The sequence below is a fragment of the Mauremys mutica genome, unplaced genomic scaffold, assembly GCF_020497125.1.
Source record: "Mauremys mutica isolate MM-2020 ecotype Southern unplaced genomic scaffold, ASM2049712v1 001543F_np12_obj, whole genome shotgun sequence".
NCBI lineage: Eukaryota > Metazoa > Chordata > Testudines > Geoemydidae > Mauremys > Mauremys mutica.
Window position 1 is genome coordinate 1 of NW_025423236.1, and position 23,647 is coordinate 23,647.

General features: G+C 53.0%; 6 non-coding genes across 6 annotated transcripts; 3 read left to right on the top strand and 3 right to left on the bottom strand.

Moving 5' to 3' along the window:
- Window positions 1-6,160: 6,160 nt before the first annotated feature.
- TRNAC-GCA lies at window positions 6,161-6,232 on the bottom strand. Its single transcript has one exon. It is a non-coding gene; the product is annotated as a tRNA-Cys (tRNA).
- Window positions 6,233-8,223: 1,991 nt separating this feature from the next.
- On the top strand, window positions 8,224-8,305 carry TRNAS-AGA. Its single transcript has one exon. It is a non-coding gene; the product is annotated as a tRNA-Ser (tRNA).
- A 2,711-nt stretch (window positions 8,306-11,016) lies between these two features.
- TRNAQ-CUG lies at window positions 11,017-11,088 on the bottom strand. Its single transcript has one exon. It is a non-coding gene; the product is annotated as a tRNA-Gln (tRNA).
- Window positions 11,089-14,302: 3,214 nt separating this feature from the next.
- On the bottom strand, window positions 14,303-14,384 carry TRNAS-CGA. Its single transcript has one exon. It is a non-coding gene; the product is annotated as a tRNA-Ser (tRNA).
- A 4,207-nt stretch (window positions 14,385-18,591) lies between these two features.
- Window positions 18,592-18,673, top strand: TRNAS-GCU. Its single transcript has one exon. It is a non-coding gene; the product is annotated as a tRNA-Ser (tRNA).
- A 1,869-nt stretch (window positions 18,674-20,542) lies between these two features.
- TRNAT-UGU lies at window positions 20,543-20,616 on the top strand. The gene has a single exon. It is a non-coding gene; the product is annotated as a tRNA-Thr (tRNA).
- The last annotated feature ends 3,031 nt before the right edge of the window (window positions 20,617-23,647 follow it).

The window sequence follows — 23,647 nt, forward strand, 5'->3', positions numbered from 1 at the left end:
TCCATGCCCTGTCACTAGCTACATCTTCGCACTGCGGGAAGCAGCCCCTCCCAGAGACCATTTGTCATGGGCTTTGGGATACTTCTGGACCCAGGCTGCACTCAGAGTGACCTCCTCACCCAGTGCCAGCTGGAGAAAAGACAAGGGTCCAGCCAACTCTCCTGTTACCAGCTGGGAACCACTGATCCCCCAAACAGGGGGAGGCCTCTGGATTTGATGGGTATTAAATCCGTTTAGAGAGGAAAGTGGAAAATCAGAGGGATTTTATATCAGTTGTTGATACGAGGTAAAATCTGAGTGTTTCCCATCAATATCTGATAACTGAATAGAGAGAAAATGGGCAACATTTGCCAACATTTTATATCCATGTTCAGGAATCTGAGAAAAGGTGTAAATCTGAGATTTTCTTAGTATTTTATAATTAGAGAGACAGGGAAAAATCTCAGGCCATAGTCATTTAGAAATACATAATTAGAGAAAAAGTGGGGCTTAGGATAATTTTTAGATTTGCAGAGAATACATATCAGAAACTACGCAATTGATAACATGAGAGGCGGGAGGGATAGCTCAGTGGTTGGAGCATTGAGCTGATAAACCCAGGGTTGTGAGTTCAATCCTTGAGGGGGCCATTTAGGGAACTGGGGTAAAAATCTCTTGGAGGATTTAGTTGGGGATTGTTCTTGCTTTGAGCAGGGGGTTGGACTAGATACCTCCTGAGGGTCCCTTCCAACCCTGATAGTCTATGAACACCGTCGAGATCTGAGGGGATTTTATATTACTGCTACATAACTAGAGGGAAAAGGGGGGATGTTGGGCTGGATTTTATATTACTATCCAATATATATACCAGGGGTCTCAAACATGCGGCCCGCGGAGCTCTTCCCTGCGGCCCGCGGAGCTCCCCAGGGGAGCTCCGCAGGGCCCCCCAAGAGAAAAGCGGAGGCTCCCGCCTCCGCCCCTCTCCTGGAGCCTCGGCGCATAGAGCGCCGAGTCTCCGTCCGAGCGCCTGAGCCCCGCCCGCTCCGAGCCGCGTGGGGAGGGGGCGGGGCTGGGAGCTCTGGGCTGAGCGCTGCGCTCGGCGTGGAGCTCCCAGCCCCGCCCCCTCACCACGCGGCTCTGAGCGGGACCGCCGGAGACGCGCTCGGGTAAGGGGGAAGGGAAGCGGGACCCGCCGGGGCCGGGCTGGGGGGGGGGGGGGAAGGGAAGCGCTCAGGGCTGGGGCAGAGGATTAGGGTGTGGGGTTTGGAGGGCTCTGGCTGGGGCTGAGGATTAGGGTGCAGGGTCCTAGTGCCTGCCCTCCGCCAGTACTGGCAAGGCAGGCTTCCCTTACCCTGAGCCTCTCCAACCCCAAACCCTCAGCCCCAGCCAGAGCCCTCATTCCCCCCGCACCCTAATCCTCAGCCCCAGCCCTGAGCACCCCCACATCATGAACCCCTCATCCCCCTGCACCCTAATCCTCAGCCCCAGCCAGAGCCCTCATCCCCCCCACACCCTAATCCTCTGCCCCAGCCCTGAGCGCCCCCACATCATGAACCCCTCATCCCCCTGCACCCTAATCCTCAGCCCCAGCCAGAGCCCTCATCCCCCCGCACCCTAATCCTCAGCCCCAGCCAGAGCCCTCATCCCCCCACACCCTAATCCTCTGCCCCAGCCCTGAGCGCCCCCACATCATGAACCCCTCATCCCCCTGCACCCTAATCCTCTGCCCCAGCCCTGAGCGCCCCCACATCATGAACCCCTCATCCACAGCCCTCACCCACAGCCCAACCCTCTTCCCTAGCCCTGAGCCCCCTCACATCATGAACCCCTCATCCACAGCCCTCACCCCACAGCCCAACCCTCTTCCCTAGCCCTGAGCCCCCTCGCATCATGAACCCCTCATCCACAGCCCTCACCCCACAGCCCAACCCTCTTCCCTAGCCCTGAGCCCCCTCGCATCATGAACCCCTCATCCACAGCCCTCACCCCACAGCCCAACCCTCTTCCCTAGCCCTGAGCCCCCTCGCATCATGAACCCCTCATCCACAGCCCTCACCCCACAGCCCAACCCTCTTCCCTAGCCCTGAGCCCCCTCCTGCATCATGTACCCCTCGCCCTCAGCCCCACAGCCCTCACCCCTGCACTCCCTCCTATCCCCAAACTCCGTCCCAAAGCCTGCACCCCCACCCCCTGCCGCAGCCTGGAGCCTGCATCGAGCACAGAGCCTGCATCCAGACCCCCTCCCCCACCCAAACTCCCTCCCAGAGCCTTAGGCAGTAAATCTAAGTGCGTGTTTTGTCCTTTGAGTGAGGTGCATTACTGAGTGTATATATTTATTAAAACTGCGCGCGCTTAGGGGAGGAGGTGGAGAAGAGACAGGGCAGGGGCGGGGCCAGGGGCAGCAAGGGGGCGTGTCAGTGATGCGGCCCTCGGGCCAATGCACTAGTCCTCATGCGGCCCTCGGGGTCATTTGAGTTTGAGACCCCTGATATATACAGAAAGTGATGGCTCCCCCCACCATTCCCACGGGCAGCAGGGAGCCCTGTGAGGAGCTGCTTTAAGAGGGCAAAGGGGGGGGGGGAGCTGGCAGGTCCCTGGAGGAGGGAAGGGGGCAGCAGTGGGGGATGGGCACGTGGCTGTGTTGGTAGTTGGGGGCAGTAACTGGGACTGTAATGGGGGGGGGGCGAATCTCCCCGGATGTTACAGCCCTAGCGAGACCCCGAGAGAGAAACGGGGCAGAACCGGAGAGACTCTGTACCGGGGGCGAGAGGCACAAACAGGGACAGGAGCCAATTAACCCCCCGCCACTTCCCCCCCCCGGGAATTTCCCGGCTGCCCAGAGACAGTTCAAACCCCCCCCCCCCGCGTCCCACCGACCTTCCCCCCCCCCCGCAACTCCCCAGGCTCCGCCCCCCCCGCCTGACACCCCCCCCCATCCCAGCGGGGCCGAGGCGGCTCCGAGGCTTCTCCCAGGCTCCCCGGGGCAGAGTCACGTGCCCGCCCCCCCCCGGGGTCTCTCACTCACCGGCTCACACGGAGGCGGCAGAAGCAGCTTTGTTCTCCCGCCCCCAGCGGGGCTCGCACGGAGCATGCGCAGTTCCAGCTGCTGACCCCTCCCTCACCCGGGCTGGAGAGGACGGACGCGGCCCCGGGGCAGGCTGGGAGATGTAGTTCCGGACTCTCCCTGGAGCGGAAGTGACGTCAGCGAGGGAGCCGGAGAAGGGTTTGTGCCGCTGGGGCTCTGGGCATGCGCAGATCGCGGCGAGAGAGACCTTCATTAACCGCCCGGCCCGGCCCCTCCGTGGGAAAGGGGCGGGGGGGGAGGAGCCGGTGACCCCCGAGGAGCGGGGAGAGAAAGGGGGGGGCTGAGACCCCCTCGGATTTACCGCTGCCCCCCCCGCCCCCTTTCTCCCTAGAGCCACGAGCAGCCCCCAGGGTGACCCCCCGACCCCTGAGAAGTTCCCTGTCCCCCCCCCCCGATTGTGCCCCATTTTCTCTCCCCTTCGCCCGTGTCCAGCTCTCCCTGGGGCTGGTGGGGGCTCTCGGGGTGTCGGGCCCTGGCCAGGGGCTCTGGGGACTGGGGGCCAGGGAAGATCTGGCAGGACCCTGGCTGGGGCTGTGGGGGTGTCTGGGGCCCCGGCTGTGGGGTCTGGGCTCTGGGCTCTGGGGGGTGTAGAAGGGCCTTAATGGAGAGAAAAGATTGGGTATTAAAGCAGAGAAAGGCATAACAAGCCCCAATGGCTGGACGGTGAAAAGAGACAAATTCATATTACAACTAAGGCACAAATATTCAACAGTGAGGATGATTCACCACAGGAACAAGCTACCAAGGAAAGTGGTGGATTCTCCATCTCCTGATGTCATTTAATGGAGACTAGATGCCTTTCTGGAATATGTTTGCCCCAAAAGTAGCTCTTGTGTCATACAGGAGGCCTGTGATATGCAGTGGGTCAGATTAGATGCTCTAATGGTCTCTTCTGGCCATAAAGTCAATTAATTTCTGAAAAACTGAGTGTAGCATTGGGAGCAGCATCTGATGTTTTCCTGTCTAGCCGGCTTGCTGCCTAGAACGAACGCTCCTTGAGTGGGGTGATCCACAGGGAGTAGCTCAAACCTCCAAAGTGCCTGGCCAGGGGCAGGATATTAGCACAGGAAGGGAGGGGTGTGGCAGTGACATCACAAAGGCCTTTTGCACAAAGACTGCAGCACGAGCCGTAGAAGCTGCCCAGGGAGCAGATCTGTGCGGGGAGAAGAGCTGCAGCAAGCGGAGCCAGACTATTGGTCAAAGGTGGTGGGGAGGTGATGACCTCACAGAGAGATGCTGACATCAGCCAGGCAGGACAGGGGCGAGGGGCCAGGGAAACCTCAGAGACCCCTGTGGCTTTGCTTCAGCAAGTCTCCTTCTCCAGGTCTCTCTTTGAGGACTGAGGGAGTATTCGGGTTCACGTACTTGAGCGCCAGGAGGAACCTCTTTCGACTTTTCTCCTTCCCTTTTAGGGAGTTTACTAGAGACCAGCCGTCCCTGTTTAGAAGGTAAGAGCCTCCTTGAGGTTTGAAACCTGTTCAGTCTGATCCATCTGGTGATGAAATCTAAGCCTGGAAAACACGAGCTTAAGGAGGCAGAATTTTATTCCGCACCAGGGATTTTGTCCCCTAGAATTACTGGAGACATTAGGGTTTATCCTTTGTGTTTCACCTTTTCCTCCATCCCTTCCTCCTTTCTCTTCTCTTGCTTCTTTTGTCCTTTCACCTGTTTCCCTCCCAACACCAAGAGTGGGGTGTGTGTATGTGTTGCGGGGGAGTGTTTGGCAGCTCCCACTGTGGGAGGTCCACCAAAAATGTGGGGCTGAAATAGTGCTCGGGCAGTGATCCCCACCAGTGACCTGAACCATCCTTTGGGCTCCCTGCTGAGAACCCTCAGTTTCCCGTCCTCAGTCTCCACCCTGATTGGCTGAGCAGGGGGTTATTGACAGGGAGGAGACTCAGGTCCTTGTTCTCTTTTAAGACCAAGGAAATAAGTCAGAACCAGTCATATGTTTGAATTTTGCTGCTTCTCTGCATTAATGGTCTCTGAGCAGGTCATGATTCTCTCTAACATTGCAGTTCTCCTCAAATACTTGCTGAATAATTACTGTGCACTGTTGGTCTGGAGCTCATCTGAGAGCACTTTATTCAGGTCATTCAATGGATGAAATTCAAGATCCGATGGTTAGTTTGAAAATCAGGGGTTTTGGGTCCTATTCCCAGCTCTGCCACTGGCTGGCTGTGTGACCTAAGACAAGTCAATTATCCTGTCTCAGCCTGAGCTTCTCCCTCTTTCAAGTAGGGATAATAATGATCCGCTCCTACCTACCTTACGGTATGTGGAGGCAGGGCTGGCTCTAGGTTTTTTGCCTCCCCAAGCAAAAAAAAAATTTGTCTGCCCTCCCATCCCCCTGCTGCCCGAGCCCTGGGTTCTCCCCTCCCTACACCTGCACCCCTTGCCTCCCCAGCTCTGGGCCTCCCACCACTTTCACTCCCCTGCCAACCCAGCCCTGGGCTCCACCCCCTGACCCTCACCCCCCTGCCAACCCAGCCCTGGGCTCTCCCCCACACACACCCTGTGCTGCCCCAGCTCTCGACTCTCCCCTTCCCCCCTACCAGTGCTCCCCCACCCACACACCCCCTGCTGCCCCAGCCCTGGGCTCCTCCCCGCACTTGCACCTTCTTCCACCCCAGCCCTGGGTCACTGGTAACTTGCTCCCAGGTTAATAAAATAGAAAAAAGAGAGGATTGAATGTGTAACAGGGAGTTTGGTAAATCTTGGTTATTTTATTTTTTCAACAGGCTCCTGTCCACCTCCAGTAGAATTTTCAGTCCCAATGGCAACTTACTTACCAAATGTAATACAGACTCGTCCATGCCTCCCAAGTGGATGTGGTTCTTGTTCTTCTGCACATTGTAGCCCGTGGAGGCCAAGGACCTGCAAATGTGTCTTCATGTGCCTGTGTTTAGTTGATGAAAACATAAACTAGACTCTTAGAGGATTGGAACTGATTTCAGCTGGGGGACATATTTGCTAGATTTTTATGCATTTGCACAGGAAAATGTTGAGTGTTTCCATTCATCCCTAGTCAGTGGAGCTCCTGAACATAATGGAAATGGATATGCAATTACTTTTTGTTGAAGGACCAGGCTTTTAAGGGGGCACTTGGATTTGAACCAAGGCCCGTTTGATCTGCAGTCAAACACTCTACCACTGAGCTATACCCCCTGACAATTACATTGGCAAGTCAGTGATCTCAAGGATCTTGAAACCTGAGAGTGGAGTTCGTTTCTTCCACACCAGTGTTGCTGTCTGTGCATTCCGGAGCTATGGGGTGAGTGGGAAACGCCCACAACTAGCTTGTCAGTATCAAGAAAGGAGCAGCCGACATCAGGACCAACGAGACGTGTTGGTGGCGCATCAGGAAGAATCCACTCTCCCAGAGACTTCTCGGCGAGGGCACAGCACACAATGGGGGCTACCTACCTGCCACGTCCCATCAAGGGTCTTTCTAGTCCCACTTCAGTGTTACCCAATTTCTAATCAGTCTTTGGCCCAGATTCCCTCCCTGAGCGGCACCAGCACATACCTGGGCCCCCTGCTAGTGTTAAATCTGCCTTGAGCTGGGACCCAGCTTGGCAAAGAGCCTGCAGCCCCCTCTGAGCTGGGGAGTGAGAGCAGCCCTGGCACTGGGCAGGGCAGCCCTGAGGGAATGAACCCAATGTGCCCGTGAGGCCCTGATCCAGAACCTCTGCCAGGCAGCTTGTGCTGCTCGGGCTTCTCTAGTCTCCAGCGAGGATTCAAAGCTTCCCTGCTCCAGGGGAACCCCTGGGGGAGGGAGGCAGGGCTCCTGCAGGATAAATCTTCCTGCTGGCAGAGCTCCGGTCCCCTCCTCATGGGCACAGGGCGTTGCACACGGCACCCACCACATGCACACACCCCTTTGTGGGGAGAATCAACTCTGGGATATTGGGGTCAACCCCCCCCCCTTCTCCCTGCAAACCTTCTCCTGGCTTCAGTGAGGGAATGGGGGCGTGAGGGGCTAGTGCGGTAACAGCAGCAGCGTGGCCGTGGGGCTCGTCCGGTGGCTGGGGCCAGTCGCCTGAGCATGAACCCAGCCAACCCCAGGAGATGGACTCGGGTCACCAGCCCAACCCACCACGCGGCTGCTGCCGCTGCCCCATTAGTGCGCGAGCTCCCACAGACCACGCTGGGGAGAGCCCCCAGCTGCAGGGGAGACGCCCCTGAGTGCCTGGCAGGGCCCAGCTCCTGACTGACCTGCACTGCTGGGGGTCAGGGGGCTGGGTGACAGGGGGGCATTGGCTCTGGGGTGGGACTGTCACTTCCCCCCCTGCCAAGCCAACAGGATCACAGCAAACGAAACCAGCTTGGCCGGCAGGGGAAGAGTTCAGTCCAGGGCCTGGTGCATTCTGGGAGCAGGGGCGGTGCAGAGAAAGGGCAGATACGGGGCAGCTCTGAACACTGTGTGCAGAACTGCCTGTCCTGTCCCGCAGCCCCTGTTACAGGGGGCTTTTAGCCATAGTTTTAATCAGGCCAATAAATTGAACGACACCCCTGTTAAATCATTGCTCAGCCTGAGTCCTTCACCCACATTCCTTAGGGCATTGGGTGTTTCATTTCCTGCCTCCATTTCCCACAGAGACACAATTTCCTTTACACAGATCCATGAACAGCAAAACCTCCCTGTGTCTCTGATCTGAGCCAGGGCATTCGATTCCAGTGAAATCTTCTCTCCTGCAATGCGATGGTCAGACAGAGGGGACGTGGCACCTGCATCCCTGCCAGGGAGATATTGGCTCGGCTCTTTCTTTCTGCTGCTGTTGTTAGTCCATGAAACATCAAGGGTGGAATGCAAGGCTGAGTTCATGCACCAGCCCCCTGAAAAATTTCAGTGCCCCAGAGAAATCCTGCCACCTGATATTGGAATGATGTGCTGGAGATTTGACTAGGAAAGGGACTGTCTGAATTGTCAGAGTGGGGAATGAACAACAATCTACAGCAATGTCATTAACACAAACACACTCTCATCCTGCTCCAGCCGGAAGGGAAATGGGCAGGAATTCTCGCTGTTCACCCAAGGACACACTTACACTGATGCACAGCCGTGAGTGTGCTGGGGAAGCTGGTCTGGGCAAACAATTTGAAGAGACAATTCAGTGAGAACTGAATTATCGTGTAGTAAAACAATTATACATCAAGTAGTTGTGGCCGAGTGGTTAAGGTGACGGACTAGAAATCCATTGGGGTTGCCCTGCGCAGGTTCAAATCCTGCCAACTATGCAAGCACTGCACTGTTGTTATGATTACTTTAGTTTTAGTGCCTAAGCATCCACAGTGCAAACTGGAGCTAAATCTAGTTTCACTCTGTCTACACTTAAAATGCTGGTGTGGCACCTGCTATAGCACTCTGGAGTAGATAGTCAGTGGAGAGGTTTTCCCATCCCTGTAATAGCTGCATTGACAGAACAATACTTCCTTTTCTTTAGCACTATCTAACCAGGGCTTAGGTCACTGTAACTATATGGGTGGAGGGGGGGTTTCACACCCTGAGAGACGTCGCTCTGCCAGTGAAGTGCCCAGCGTACACCAGCCCTTAGATCCCTCTTGGTATTTCAATGCAGGCACTGACCTGTGAGAGGAAAACATCAGCTCACAAACACAGAGACTGAATTCCCCACATTTAATCTCGCTGCACTTTCCAGAAAGTCACAAAATTCAATTCTTTCTTGCTAGGACAGAGAAAAAATAAGTGACACTAAGTTTTTGTCTTGGTTAAATAAAATTAAGTGTTTAATTAATATAGTAAAAAATCTGTCCTGATTCCTCTAACTAACACCATAGCGTGAAATAGAAACAGAGACAAAGCTTGTCAGTGATGACTAATTTCGCAAATGATCTTCCCATTATTAATTTCCACGCTGCCCCCATTGGAGGTCTGGGCATCTCCAGTGTCATTGCTCTGCATTCACCTTCCCCTTAGAATTGTTATCGGACATTCGCCTTCCTCTGCAGTGTGGGGCACGGGGTCACTTGCTGGAGGATTCCCTGCACCTTGAGGTCTTTAAGCCACGATTTGAGGACTTCAATAACTCAGACATAGGTCAGGGGTTTGTTATAGGAGTGGATGGGTGAGATTCTGTGGCCTGCATCTTGCGGGAGGTCAGACTAGATGATCATAATGGTCCCTTCTGACCTTAAGTCTATGAATCGATGAATCTATTCCCAAATTTGGAAAATTGTGCAGTTCAGAATGTGAATAGTGACCCCGTCTCCTTCCTGCACCTGCTCAACATTGCTCCACAGCAGCTTCTCCCCCTGCAGAGTCACCCCAGCACGGCAGTGCAGCCGCCCAGGGTTCAGCAGGGGCCCCTGGCAAGGACAGTGGGTGCAGCTAACAGCCCGGTGTGCCTGGCAGTGAGGCAGCTATAAAAAAGCAACACCCCCTCCCAGAAGTACAGAGACTGAATTCCTCAACTATAACATCATGACCCCCAGTAGAAAGCCACATGTGTCAGTTGTATTGTCACAGGGAGATGCAAAAATCAAGTGACACCAATTTTTAAGTTGAGTAAATAAAGTTGAGGAGATAGTTATTAACCTCCCAAAAATATACTAAAGATCCCTCAACATAACACCTGAAGGTGAAATATGAACAGAGACAAACCTTGTCAGCAAAGGCTCATTTCCCAAACGATCCTCAAAATGTTACTAATTCCCACCCCTCCCCCACAGGAGCTCTGTGCAGTGTAACTGTTCTGCAGGCAGCTTCCCATTCAATGCTGTTGTGGGACATTCCCAGACCTGGAAATGTACCAACGACAGAATTTGAAGAGCAAACCTGGCTCCCCGCACCAGGTGGGATTTGAGTGTTTTGTCCCTGTCACTTTGTCTTTGTCAATAGTACAGACGCCACGGGCAGGACTCCAGGCTCTGCTTGAGGGATCCTGGCACAGGGGCAGGAGAAAGGATGGTAGATTCTCACCTGAGCTCTAGAGAGGAGGTAATAATTGAAGAGGGCATTTTTGACTCCTCCTCAGGGTCCCCTGGGCTGGAACTCTACAGGGACAAATGAAGGGGTGATGCCATGTGTTTAATGAAAACCAGTGCTTCAGGTAAGGCTTGAACTCACAACCTCAGCATAGCTTCTGTCAGCACTGCTCTATAAGTATTGTGTACTAACCACTTATACCACTGGAACAGCTGTTAATTGCTCTTCTCCCAGTTCCCTAGGTTGATACAGGGGAGGAGTGACCCCAAAACATTCTCAGTGGGGCTGAGAGCAGGGAGCGACAAGTGTTGTACTTGGTGGGGTGGATTCTTCTTAAGGCTTCCAGGCCCCATTTGACCCTTTTGTTCTTCCCTGTGTAATAACAGAGCTGGTTAAGACTCAATGGAGAGTCTTGCTGCAGACCAACAGATCTGAAATCGCTGATAACCAGCTCTAAGCATTAGTCCTGCTTTGGGACAGTGTCTCTCATGCAACAAACTGCCCAGTCTGCGCTAGCAGTGAGGCTCCCTCACTAACAGCTGAAATCAGGGAGAGCTGTGTGAAGTGCAGGGCCCCAGGGGGGCCTGAACAGGGGGGAACAACACCCCAGGTGCCCAGAGGAGGAGAGGTGCTGGGCTCCAGCCTGGGACTCTGCCTCCCTCCTGCCTAGCCCTGACTGTGAAGCCTGGCCCTGGCCCTCCTTCCTTTAAATGCCATGTGGGCAAGAGGAAGAGTGTGGCAGCTGCAGGGACCAAAGTTGTGGACATCAGGTGAAGCAGCAAGAAGCAACCATATGATCAATCCACAGGAATCTCTAGCCAGACTGTTAAGTTCTAGGACCCCAACCTGTAGCCGCCAGCCCATTGAACCAGCCGGACCAAAGACCTATCTCCAGTGGGCATCAGTCACCCAGCAGGAGGGAAAAACCTCACTCTCTACCTGAGAGAAGGTAGCCAAACACATTGAGCTCCAGTGCTTTGTAGCAAAGCAACGTATCACCATGAGGTCCCACTGAGATTTGAACTCAGATTCGAGGATTCAGAGTCCTGAGTGCTGCCCATTACACCATGGGACCTGCTGTAATTTCATTTTCTAGACCCCTGTGACTCTTGGCTGGTTTGCACTCCACTTATTGCTTCCCACCATCATCTTCCTCTCGCGGGACTCTCTCTCCTCCTCCAGTGACTGTGGTCCTGCACTACCGGATCCGTGGGGCCTGCCCTGAGTCCCTGCATCCCCCTGCTTTGTCTCCATTCCCTGCAGGCTGCAAAAATGTCAGGGGAGGCCGCTCTTCCCTTCACTCGATGCTCCCGCTCATATCAGCCAACTGCAGCCTCATCTCCTGGAACTCGGGCAGCTGTCGCTTGATCCGATCGTACAGTCACACGCTGACAGGCTCCCCTGCCTGGATGCTCTTGTGGAAATCCCACAGGTGACACTGCAGGACTTGGCACTGTTGGTTTCTTTAATGTTGTGGTGTTTCCCCAGCGTCCGGAACAAAGCAGCCAACTCCTCCCTCACCGACTTCCATCAATCCCCCTGGTTGCCATAGAACCCTCTGATGCTTTCCCGTTCTGCCAACACCTCCAGGCCTCACCCCCCTGCTCCTTTATCTTGCAAGCTCTGGATGTTCAGCTTCCAATATCCTCTGCCCTGGGTCAGGGAATTGCCCACATTGAGCACACGGTGAGAGCTGCGTGATCCGAACAGTCCATTGGCACCACCCTGCACTGGGCTATCGACGTGCTCTCCTTCACGGAAATCCGGTCAATGCAACTCCTGGCCTGTCCCCGCAGAAAAGTGTATCCCCTCTGTGGCTGGTGTGAGCTCGGGTCAGAGGAATAGGAGGCTACCGCCCGCCCTCCACTGGTTCCACTGTGGAGAAACACGTTCTCTAAGCCAACCTCACTACAGACCTGCACCAGGTAGTGCTCATCATAGAAGAGTTTCCTCTGACAGTCAGGAAAACAGGGCCAGCAGTCCTCAGGCCGGAGCAACAATTGAAATCCTCCCCAACACCAAACACTGTGCTGTCCAGAGGAAAGGAGACAGTTCCTTCATAGAACTTTCCTTTTAGGCCTTAATTGGGGACCATACACACTAATATAGCCATAACCAGTGCTGCAAAGCCCACCAGTAATGCCCTCCCTGGTCAGAGCTCCAGCCCCTTCTGTACTCGCACCATGAATGTGAAGAACAAGACTCCAACCCCATCATTCTTCACTGCCCTGGAGGACCAGAGAGATGGGCCTTCCACCAATCACCATCAAGCTACCCTAGAGTTGTTAATGTGCATTTTATGAACACCCACCCTGTCCAAGTCCAGCTGCTCCAAGGCAATGAACATCCAACATCTCCTCCTGGGCCCCCAAATCCCTGCCACCTGGCCACTTTCACAGATGCCCCTTCCAGGGCACTGCCCTCCCTCAGCTGCACAGAAGAGTTTTCATCCCCTGTTCCTGCCTGTCACTGCCCAGTCAGCCCCTCTGGCACCATTCCTGAGGGCCACCCTGCCTCACTCTTCTCCTTCCACATTGGGTCCACCAATAACTCATGTAGGAGAGACAGCTCCCGTCCTTCATTGTTAAAGGTGAGACCAGCAGCATACAGTTGTTTTTTTCAATTCCAGAAGCCAAGCTCAGGGACTCACCTGGGGTGCAAACCACCACTATACAAAGAGGGATCAAAGGGCCTGCCAAAGTCTGGGATTGAACCAGCAACCTTGAGATTTTCACTCTAACACTCTCCTAACTGAGCTACTTTGGCAGCTGTGTAGCAGCATTTTGGCCTGTTGCTTCTCTGCCCGGGATGTTTTTGCAGCAGTTGCACACAAAAAGGACGTCATTGTGAGCGGCCCATGAAGACAAGACTCGCTTTTTCCTGCCTTGCTCGGCTTGACTTGCTGCCTCACCCCGTTCCTGCCTGAGTTCCCGGGTTGACCTGGTGTTGGAAGGGGACTGGGGGCCAGTGGTGTGGGGAGGACCCTGAGCTGGACCCTGAGCTAGACTAGACCCTGGCGGTGAGAGTCTGGCCACCACTTGCCGCCCCCCTGTTGTCCTGGCTTCCCCCACTGGGCGTCATTTTGGGAGGGAAGTGGGGCTTTTGCCTCCCCTCCCCGATTTTCACACCGCAGAGGAGTGCGAACAGGAAAACGAACGGCTGCTCCACACCCCCACCGGAGGAACCCGGCGCCCTTAGCTGTGGGGAGTAAGAAGTGGCTGTTGGCTGACAGGGCCTGTCCCCGAGGAGCTGGAACAGCAGCTGCCGCCTCCCCCTCGGCTCCAGGCTGTGGGAAATGCTCATTGCCCGGCTGCATGGGCGGCTGCTGCTCCATGCTCTGGAGAGCGTCTGTATTGCTCTGTCAACCCCCCGTCTTCACTGAGCCAGTCTGGTAAGGTCCCAAGTGCCCCCTCCGGCCTGGCAGCTGAGAGTCTGTGCAGACATCAGCCCCCCTGCCAGCCCCACAGGCAGCAGCAGCACCAGCCCCCCCAGCACCACAGGGGCACTCGATGCACTTCCTGTGGGGAAATGGCTCCTTGGCGTCCAGCTGCTAGAGTGAGAGCCAGGAGAGAGCAGTGTCTGGCTCACCGTGGGGGAGAGAAGAGACCTGGTGAGTGCGGATCTCCCTCAGCCTCCCCCGCAATGCTGGTCAGTTGTATTGTCACTGTGATAGTCGGTGCTTCCCTTCAGGGCCAGCCCTAGAGGGATCCGGGGTATGGGACAAATCCCCCCTTTCCTCCCCAGGCCCTGCCCCCCACTCCACCCCTTCCCCCAAGCCCCCACCCCTCTCCCACCCCTCTCCCACCTCTTCCCGCCCTGCACCTTCCTGCCCCATTCCTTTCCCTCTCCCACTCTCCCTGCTCCTCCCCCTGCGCCTCCTGCACCCCACTGAACAGCTGATCACTGGCAAGTGTGAGGAGCTTGTCAGCAAGGCCTGTAGTGGGTGGGCGGGAGCTGGCTGCCAGTGGGCGCTGAGCACCTTTTTTTCTCTCTGTTGGTTCTGCAGCCCCGTAGCTCCCATGGAGTCGCTGACTCAGCTCCTTTCACATGCTAGAGAGAGGAGCAGAACCAGGGCTATGGCTGATCTATGGGGCACCAGGTGAGTGGCAGAGGCTTCAGGTGCTGAGAGTTTGCCCAACCCCTCAACAACACAGTGTGAGGTGGTGTCCCAGGCATCTCTATGAAAGGAGCAGAACAGAATTTACTTGGGGTGGGGAGAGAATTGAGAGTGTCTCAGGGGGTTGTACAGAGGTATTGCCCGGGTGAGAGACTGGCTAAAATGCAGGCCTCGCTGTGAGCAGGATTTGAACCTGCGCAGGGGAACCCTATTGGATTTCGACTCCAATGCCTTAACCACTCGGCCATCACAGCTGTGAGTACAAAATTGCTCCAATGCCAGAGAAACTGGTAAATAATCCCAATGCCCAGGCGTGAAGTCATCTGAACTACAGGATTCCCACAGCAAACCTGGCTCCCAAAGCACAGGGGGGATTTGGGGTTTGTTCTGTTTGCTTAGCCAGGTGCCACAGGAGTCTTTGCTGCTTTTACAAATCCAGACTAACACGGCCCCTCTGATACTCCTAGTGACACTCTCCAATGGATCCCCATCCTCCACCCACCTTGAGCTAGGTAGGAGCGGATCATCATTATCCCTACTTGAGAGAGGGAGAAGCTAAGGCTGAGAAAGGAGAATTGACTTGTCTTAGGTCACACAGCCAGCCAGTGGCAGAGTTGGGAATAGGACCCAAGAGCCCTGATTTTGAAACTAACCATCAGATCGTGAATTTCAAACACTGAATGACCTGAATAAAGTGCTCTCAGATGAGCTCCAGACCAACAACAGTTCACAGTAATTATTCAGCAAGTATTTGAGGAGAACTGCAATGTTAGAGAGAATCATGAACTGCTCAGAGACCATTAATGCAGCAAAGCAGCAAAATTTGTCAACATATAACAGGGTATGACTTATTTCCTTAGTCTTAAAAGAGAACAACAAGGACCTGAATCTCCTCCCTGTCAATAACCCCCTGCTCAGCCAATCAGGGTAGAGACTGAGGACGGGAGGCTGAGGGTTCTCGCCCAAAGGATGGCCCAGGTCACTGGTGGGGATCACTGCCCGAGCACTATTTCAGCCCCACATTTTTGGGTGGACCTCCCACAGTGGGAGCTGCAGAGCACTCCCCAGCAACACACACATACACACACACACACACACACACACACTGCTCCTGGTGTTGGGAGGGGAACAGGTGAAAGGACAAAAGAAGCAAGAGACAAAGAGAAAGGAGAGAGGGAGGGATGGAGGAAAAGGTGAAACAGAAAGGACAAACCCTAATGTCCCCACTGATTCTTTGGGACAAAATCCCAAGTGTGAAATAAAATTCTGCCTCCTTAAGTTCGTGTTTTCCATGCCTAGAATTCAACTGTCACCAGATGGATCAGACTGAACAGGTTTCAAACCTCGAGGAGGCTTCAACCTTCTAAACAGAGATGGCTGGTCACTAGTAAAATCACTAACAGGGGAAGGAGAAAACTCGAAAAAGGTTCCTACTGGCACTCACGTCCGTGAACCCGAATACTCTCTCAGTCCTCAAAGAGAGAACTGGAGAAGGAGACTTGCTGAAGCAAAGCCACAGGGGTCTCTGAGGTTTCCCTGGCCCCTCACCCCCGTCCTGCCTGGCTGATGTCAGCATCTCTCTGTGAGGTCACCACCTCCCCACCACCTTTGACCAATAGTCTGAGGTCCTGCAAAAGGCCTTTGTGATGTCACTGCCACACCCCTCCCTTGCTGTGCTAATGTCCTGCCGCTGCCCAGGCACTTTGGAGGTTTGAGCTACTCCCTGTGGATCACCCCACTCAAGGAGCGTTCGTTCTAGGCAGCAAGCCGGCTAGACAGGAAAACATCAGACGCTGCTCCCAATGCTACACTCAGTTTTTCAGAAATTAGTCCACTTTATGGCCAGAAGAGACCATTAGAGCATCTAACCTGACCCCCTGCATATCACAGGCCTCCTGTATGACACAAGAGCTACTTTTGGGGCAAACACATTCCAGAAAGGCATCTAGTCTTCATGAAATGACATCAGGATATGGCGAATCCACCACTTTCCTTGGGAGATTGTTCCTGTGGTGAATCATCCTCGATGTTGAATATTTGTGCCTTAGTTGTAATATGAATTTGTCTCTTTTCACCTTCCAGCCATTGGGTCTTGTTATGCCTTTCTCTGCTCGATTAAAGAGCCCTTTCATACCCCATCTTTTCTCTCCATTAAGGCCCTTCAACACTTCAATGAAGTCACCTTTCAATCTTCTTTTGATAAGCTAAACAGGTTGAGCTCGTTCAATAGCTCACTAGAAGGCATTTTTCTCCAGCCCTCAGAACACTTCGTGGCTCTTTGGTCATCAGACTCCTGAACTGCAACTGGATGTGGTTCTTGTTCTTCTGCACAGCACAGCTCCTGGAGAAGAGGGATCTGCAAATGTACATTTGTATGATACCTTTGTTTAACTGATGAAAACATAAACTAGGCACTTAGATGATTGGAACTGATTTCATCTGATGGACAGCTTTGCTAGGTTTTTATGCATTTGGACAGAGAAATGTTGAGTGTTTACATTGATATCAAGCACTCCTGTAGAGAGGAGCCCCTGAACATAATGGAGAATGGAAATGAAAATGTTTAACTTTTTTAAAAAAAAGAAAGAGGGTTATAAGAGAACACTGGGGTTTGAACTGAGGACTACGTGAACTGTAGTCAAGCACTGTAACACTGAGCTATACCCCCATGACAGCAAAAGTATAGAATCGTGATGTCCAGGACTTTGAAGGACAAATCCTGCTTCATCGAGGTCCTTTGCCATTCCCAGACCACAGGTGGTTTTAAAAATGGGGTTTGATTAAACTTCTTAAATGTGGTAAACACCACAGCTTGCACACCCACCGATATAGCTTCTCCCACTGACATAGCTGCCACCTCTTGGGAAGTGGATTAACTGCACCCCCAGGAAAACTCTCTCCCATCAGCATAGAGCAGTAGTTCTCAAACTGTGGGTCAGGACCCCAAAGTGGGTCATAACTCTGTTTTAATGGGGTTGCCAGGGCTGGCATTAGACTTGTTGGGGCCTGGGGCTGAAACCAAAAGTCTGAGCCCCACCACCCAGGGCTGAATCCCTCAAGCTCTGGCTTTGCCTTCCCCTAACTGGGGCAGGGCTCAGGCTTTGTTTCCTCTGCCTCTGCTCAGTGGGGAGGGGCTTGGTCCCTCTTTCCAGGGCCATGTAGTAAGTTTTTTTTGGCAGAAGGGGGTTGTAGTGAAAGGAAGTTTGAGAAACCCTGGCATAGAGCCTCTGAATATGTCTAGACTTGGCTCCCTGTGGCAGATCAGACACTGAAAGTGCAGCCATGGAGACACCACGCACCAGCCTTGCCTAGCAGGCAAGAATCAAACTGCTACAGAAAGACGCCTGTTGCTTTCTAACCCATCTCCCTAAGCCCTCAGCCACCACCACTTAACAAAGGAGCTTTTCTACATGATGGTTCTGGTCTCACTGAAGGGTCATTTCCAATTGTTTGCTCAGACCAGCATTAGGGAAAATGGTGCCCTGGGCAAAGCTTGTATTTTGTCACTTCCCCATTGCCCCTGGACGATCCCCACTCCCCCTTTACCGCTAGCTCCTGCACTCCCAACCCTTGCACCTCCTTCACCCCTAACTCCTGCCCCCTCCGCCCTTAACTCCCTGGGCCACCAGCCATTGCCCCTCTCCTGCAGCCCCTTCACATGGTTCCAGTGCTGGGGGCCCCGCACTTGTTCTCCCTTTCCCTGGGCTTTGGCATCACTAGCCCCTGCTTAGTGAGTAGGGTTCAGTGGTCCCCAAAATGTGGGGCATGACTCCTAGGGGGACACAGAGGAACATTCATGGGGGCACCTCAGGGCCTGAGCCAGCCCCCATGGAGGTAGCAGCACTCAGCCCCACTCTGCCCCAGGTCTTCCCCAACCCCCACCCTCAGCCTGGGGCTCTGGCTCCCTGCTCGGCCTCGACCCCCTTACCCCTGTCTGCACCCCTCTCCCCAGCAAGCAACAGCCCCATTACCAGCCCCGGTTCTTGACCGCGGCTTCCGAGGGGCCACAGCCATGGCTAAGAGGGCACAGTGTGAAATGTTTGGGGACCCCTGGTTTAGGGTGATGTCCTCAATCACTTCTATAAAGTCCAATAAAAGCTATTCCTCACCCACCCACCCACCCAGCCCTCCATCAGGACGGACTAGGTATGTTCTGCTGCCCTTCACTCATGCAGGAAGGATAATAACATTTCATTCCACTCAATCCTAAAGTGATTTGTAACCCACCACCAGCCAAAACTGGTCATTTTGGGAAAGCGGCCCCATCATGCTGCATATCTAGGCAGAGTAGGTGTGTCTGTGCAAACACGGTCTGTTCCTGAAGTCTTTCCCCCATCTCCTCACTAGATGTGAGGGGGGAGCTCATTCAGCCTCTGCTTCCGCTTAGTATTTAAAAACTCCTTATTGTCCCTAGCTCTGCTGGCCTAAGATTTCTCCTCCTGTCTCTTTTTTGCTAGCTCAGATGAGGTGGCCGAGTGGTTAAGGTGATGGACTGCTAATCCATTGTGCTCTGCACGCATGGGTTCGAATCCCATTCTCATTGGATGCATTTAGTCATCACCCCTCCTTTGTAGACAATCATCTCCCCTTTGGTACAATGACAGATCAAACAATGTTGCTTCTTGCAAACAGAAACTCAGAACTCCTTTGCTTTAAATAAAATGTCTAAATCCCAGATTTCTTAAAAAAAAATTCTCTAGTGCTGTATTTCTTAGTTTTTATCTCAAAAGGGAACATCCTCATCATCTCCCCCAAACACCCTGGGACCTGCCCAAATTATTAAAATACCCTCAACCCGAGCAAGACCAGAGCAGTGAACCAGAGCTAGTGTCTAGGCCAAGCTGTTCTGAAGAAGGCAACTCAAACATTTTCTCCCTGCTTCCCTTGGCAAGGTCTGACTGAGAAAACAAAATTCCCCAAACTGAAAATTTTCTGCTGAAAAACCAATACTAGTCTGGTTGGGGTCTTTGGTTTGAAAGTATTTTGTTATTATTCTATTCTGATTTCTGAATCAGTTCAGTTCAGTCTTTGTCCTCCAGGTGTGTTTCCAGCTACTGAATTGTGGCGGAGAGAGGCCAAGTCATGATGTCTCTTCCCCTCTTTCATAGTTTCCTCTGACTTGCTAGGAAGCTCCTTTGCTACGATGTGAGTCAAGCAGTGTCCATTGTCGTTGTGCTATCTCGGAGAAGCCTGCATTGTACACGGTTCCTGGGATAGTCCTTGGGAGTCTCCAGTGCAATGAAACACCCTCGGCTGGCCCGTGTCGGATTAATCAGGGCCATGCGGCTTGGGCTGGAGTAAAGTTGCAGTGTCCGTGTCTGGGCTCAGGCTCAGTCCCCTGCTCTAGGAGCCCAGAAGGGTGGGAGGGAGTTTAGCGAGTGGAAATGGTGAAACCGCATTGAGGGGACTGGACCACTGACCTACCAGCTCTTAACACCCAAACTTTCAGTAACTCTATTGTCAGTGCCTGCGAGTGTAATTTAAACCATAAGAAAAACCACACTGGGCTAGAGCAAACGTCCATCTAGCTCTGAATCTTGTCTTCTGACAGTAGCCAACACCAGGTACACCAAAAGCCACTCCTCGCTGCACCACTAGGAGTTGAACCCAGGATCTCCTGTTCACAAAACAGGTGCTGTAACCAGCTAAGCCCTGGTGCCTGCTGTTACTTAAAAGCATCATGTCTGCCCACACCTGACTCTCTGCCAATCCCCACTGAGCCCTGACAAGCTTTGCTCGTGTTTGGATTCTGTAAAGCAGAGGAGCAGGGGAAGGTTTACTCCCAAGGTGTGTGAGTGATTGTTTGTACAGGTCTACGCTACAAAATTAGGTCGGTGTAACTACATTACTTAGAGGTGTAAAAAATGTAACCCCTCCCCCCCAAGCAATGCAGTTATATCAACCTAATCCTGGTGTAGCTAGCGGCTCAGCTGTCAGAACTTTCTGGAGCTATGAAAGGGGAGGGGCCCAGCCTCTGTAGCAGGAATGCAGGGCAGGCGAGTTCACAGCGGGCATTGTGGGATACTGGAGGTGGCCACTTATGGTGATATAATGACCAGCAGCATTTACACTGACAATTTGTCATTTTAAGTTGGCTGCAAAAAGCTCTAGGCCTCTCGTCGAGGTTGGGATTGAGGGGCACTGGGAATAGGAGGGGCTGTGGGTTGGGACACAGGAGAAGAGTGCCGACCGAGGGAGCATTGTGTGTTTTTCACACAACTGAGCAATATAATGATGCTGAAATAACTTTGTAGTGCAGACCTGGCCAAAGATTCACTCACATACAGCTTGCAAGGAAAACCTCACTTGCTTCTCTGCTTTGCAGAATCCAAACACATGGAAAGCTTGTCAGTCCCCACTGGGGATGGCAGAGAGTCAGGTGTGGGCAGAGAGTGTCCCTTAGCCACAGGCAGGCACCATGGCTTAGCTGGCTAAAGCACCTGTCTTGTAAACAGGAGATCCTGGGTTCAACTCCCAGTGGTGCCTTGTTGAGTACCTCTAGGAGCACCTAGTATTGGCTACTGTCAGAGGACAAAACAGAGAGCTAGATGGACCTTTGGTCCAGTCCAGTATGGTTTAAACTATGTTCACAGGCACTGATAATAAGAGTTGATGAAAGGTTGGGAGTTAAGAGCTGATAAGTCAGTGTTCCAGCCTGTCACAGATGACACCCCTCCCTCTGGGACAGGGGCAGGTCTGGGCTCTCACACCAAATGGCTCATTCTGGCTGCCAGAATCCATGGGCAGCTTGTTTAGTTTACACCCAGGATTGAGTCCTGCTTTGTGCACCGTGTGTGAGAATGAAAATCCTAAACCACCCTTTGAAATAACAAATGCAGCAGGACGTGTTATTGTCTGTGCCCCAAAGCAGACAGACCAATGGAGAAATGCCATTGAGTCCAGGGCAATACTTCACCATTTCCACTGGCTAAACTCCCTCCCAATCTTCTGGGCTCCTAGAGCAGGGGACTGAGCCCGAGCTGAGACACAGGCCTGGTCTACACTAGGCGTTTAAATCGGTTTTAGGAGCATAAAACCGATTTAACGCCAAAACCGTCCACACTAGGAGACACCTTATATCGATTTTAATGGCTCTTTAAACCGGTTTCTGTACTCCTCCCTAACGAGAGGAGTAACGCTAGTATCGGTATTAACATATCAGATTAGGGTTAGTGTGGACGCTGATCGACGGTATTGGCCTCCGGGAGCTATCCCACAGTGCACCAGTGACCGCTCTGGACCGCAATCTGAACTCGGATGCAGTGGTCAGGTAAACAGGAAAAGCCCCGTGAACTTTTGAATATTTCCTGTTTGCCCAGCGTGGAGCTCCGATCAGCACGGGTGGCGATGCAGTCCGAAATCAAAATAAAAAAAGAGCTCCCGCATGGACCATGCGGATGTGATCGCTGTAAGGGCAGGCAAATCCGTTCTATCAGCGCTCCGTTACAGAAGATGAAATTCAGAATCCTTTTTTAAAAATCTCCAGACAGACGCCAGAGCAGGGACTCAGCGCACTGCAGCGTGACAAGCGTAACGGAAAGCCAAAGAATCAAATGGATGCTCATGGACTGGAGGACTGAAGCTATCCCACAGTTCCTGCAGCCTCCGAAAAGTATTTGCATTCTTGGCTGAGCTCCAAATGCTTCTAGGGTCAAACACAGTGTCCGCGGGTCAGGGCATAGCTTGGCAATCTACTCACCCACCCCCCACCCACCCCCAGAAGCGAAAGGTAAAACAATCCTCTGACTCTTTTACATGTCACCCTATCTTTACTGAATGCTGCAGATAGACGCGATAGTGCAGCACTCAACACCAACATCCTTGCTCCCCCCCCCCCCGCCATGGGTGGCTGATGGTACAAAAAGATGGAAATCCATCCTCATCATCAGCCTCAGCTGATGGTACAAAAGGACTGGTAACCGTCCTCGTCATCAGCCTATTGGCCCTAATTTTTTCTGGTGGATGGATGGTGCAATATGGCTGGTAACCATCCTCATCATAGCAACAGGGGGCTGAGCTCCATCAGCCCCCACCCTTCATGTGTAAAGAAAAGATTCAGTTGCCCCTGGACTAGCAGTGGGATGCTGGGCTTCTCTCCTACACACTGCTTAATGTCCTGTCTGGACTATCATAGCAGCTGGAGGCTGCCTTCCACTCATTTCTCACTAACAAGTCAGTGTGTCTTATTCCTGCATTCTTTATTAATTCATCACACAAGTGGGGGGACAATGCTACGGTAGCCAAGAAAGGCTGGGGGAAGAACGGAATCAACAGGTGGGGTTGTTACAGGAGCACCCCCTGTGAATAGCATACAGATCATAATTTCTGCAGGCTCTGACACAGAGCAGCTGTGCTCTCTGGTTCTATGATACGGTGGTTCTCTAGTACACTTGCCTATATTAGGCAGCACTGATTCTATTTTTAGATACCAAAAAGGAGGGATTGACTCAGGGAGTCATTCCCAATTTTTGCTTTTGCGCCCCTGGCTGATCGGCCAGGGGCACTTATGACAGCAGCAAATGGTACAAAACGATGGAAGGTGCAATATGGCTAGTAACCAATCTTGGCTTTTGCGCCCCTGGCTGATCGGCCAGGGGCACTAGCAGCAAATGGTACAAAAGGACTGGTAGCCATGATCATCCTCAGTTCCAATTTATGGAAGGGTTTGGATGGTGCAATATGGCTAGTAACCATCTCTGCTGTCATGCAAAAGCAAAAGCATGCTTCTGTGTAGCGCTGCTGAATCGCCTCTGTGAGCGGCATCTAGTACACATACGGTGAGAGTCACAAACGGCAAAACAAGCTCCATGATTGCCATGCTATGGCATCTGCCAGGGCAATCCAGGGGAAAAAGGCGCGAAATGCTTGTCTGCCGTTGCTTTCCCAGACGGAGTGACTGACGACATTTACCCAGAACCACCCGCGACAATGATTTTTGCCCCATCAGGCACTGGGATCTCAACCCGGAAGTTCCAAGGGGCGGGGGAGGCTGCGGGAACTATGGGATAGCTAGGGAATAGCTACCCACAGTGCAACGCTCCAGAAATCGACGCTAGCCACGGACCATGGACGCACACCACCGATTTAATGTGCTTAGTATGGCCGCGCTCCACCCGATTTTATAAATTCTGTTTTACAAAACCGGTTTATGCAAATTCGGAATAATCCCGTACTGTAGACGTACCCACATACACTGCAACTTTACAGCCCAAGCTGCCTGACCCTGATTAATGTGACAGGGGTCAGCCGTGGGTGCTTCCTTATGTCTACACTGTGATTAAAACACCCAGGGCACCTGTCTTAAAGCCCAGGTCAGCTGACCCAGGCTTATGGGGCTTGGGCTGCAAGACTAAAATTGCAGTGCAGACATATAAGCACTAGATTTGCCTTTTTACAATCATCCGAGACCTCCCCCAATCGCCATGAGTTTTCAAAGATAATGATCAATGGCTCTGCAATCACATCTGCCAACTCCCTCCGGACCCTCAGATGCATTAGATCCAGAACCAAGGACTTG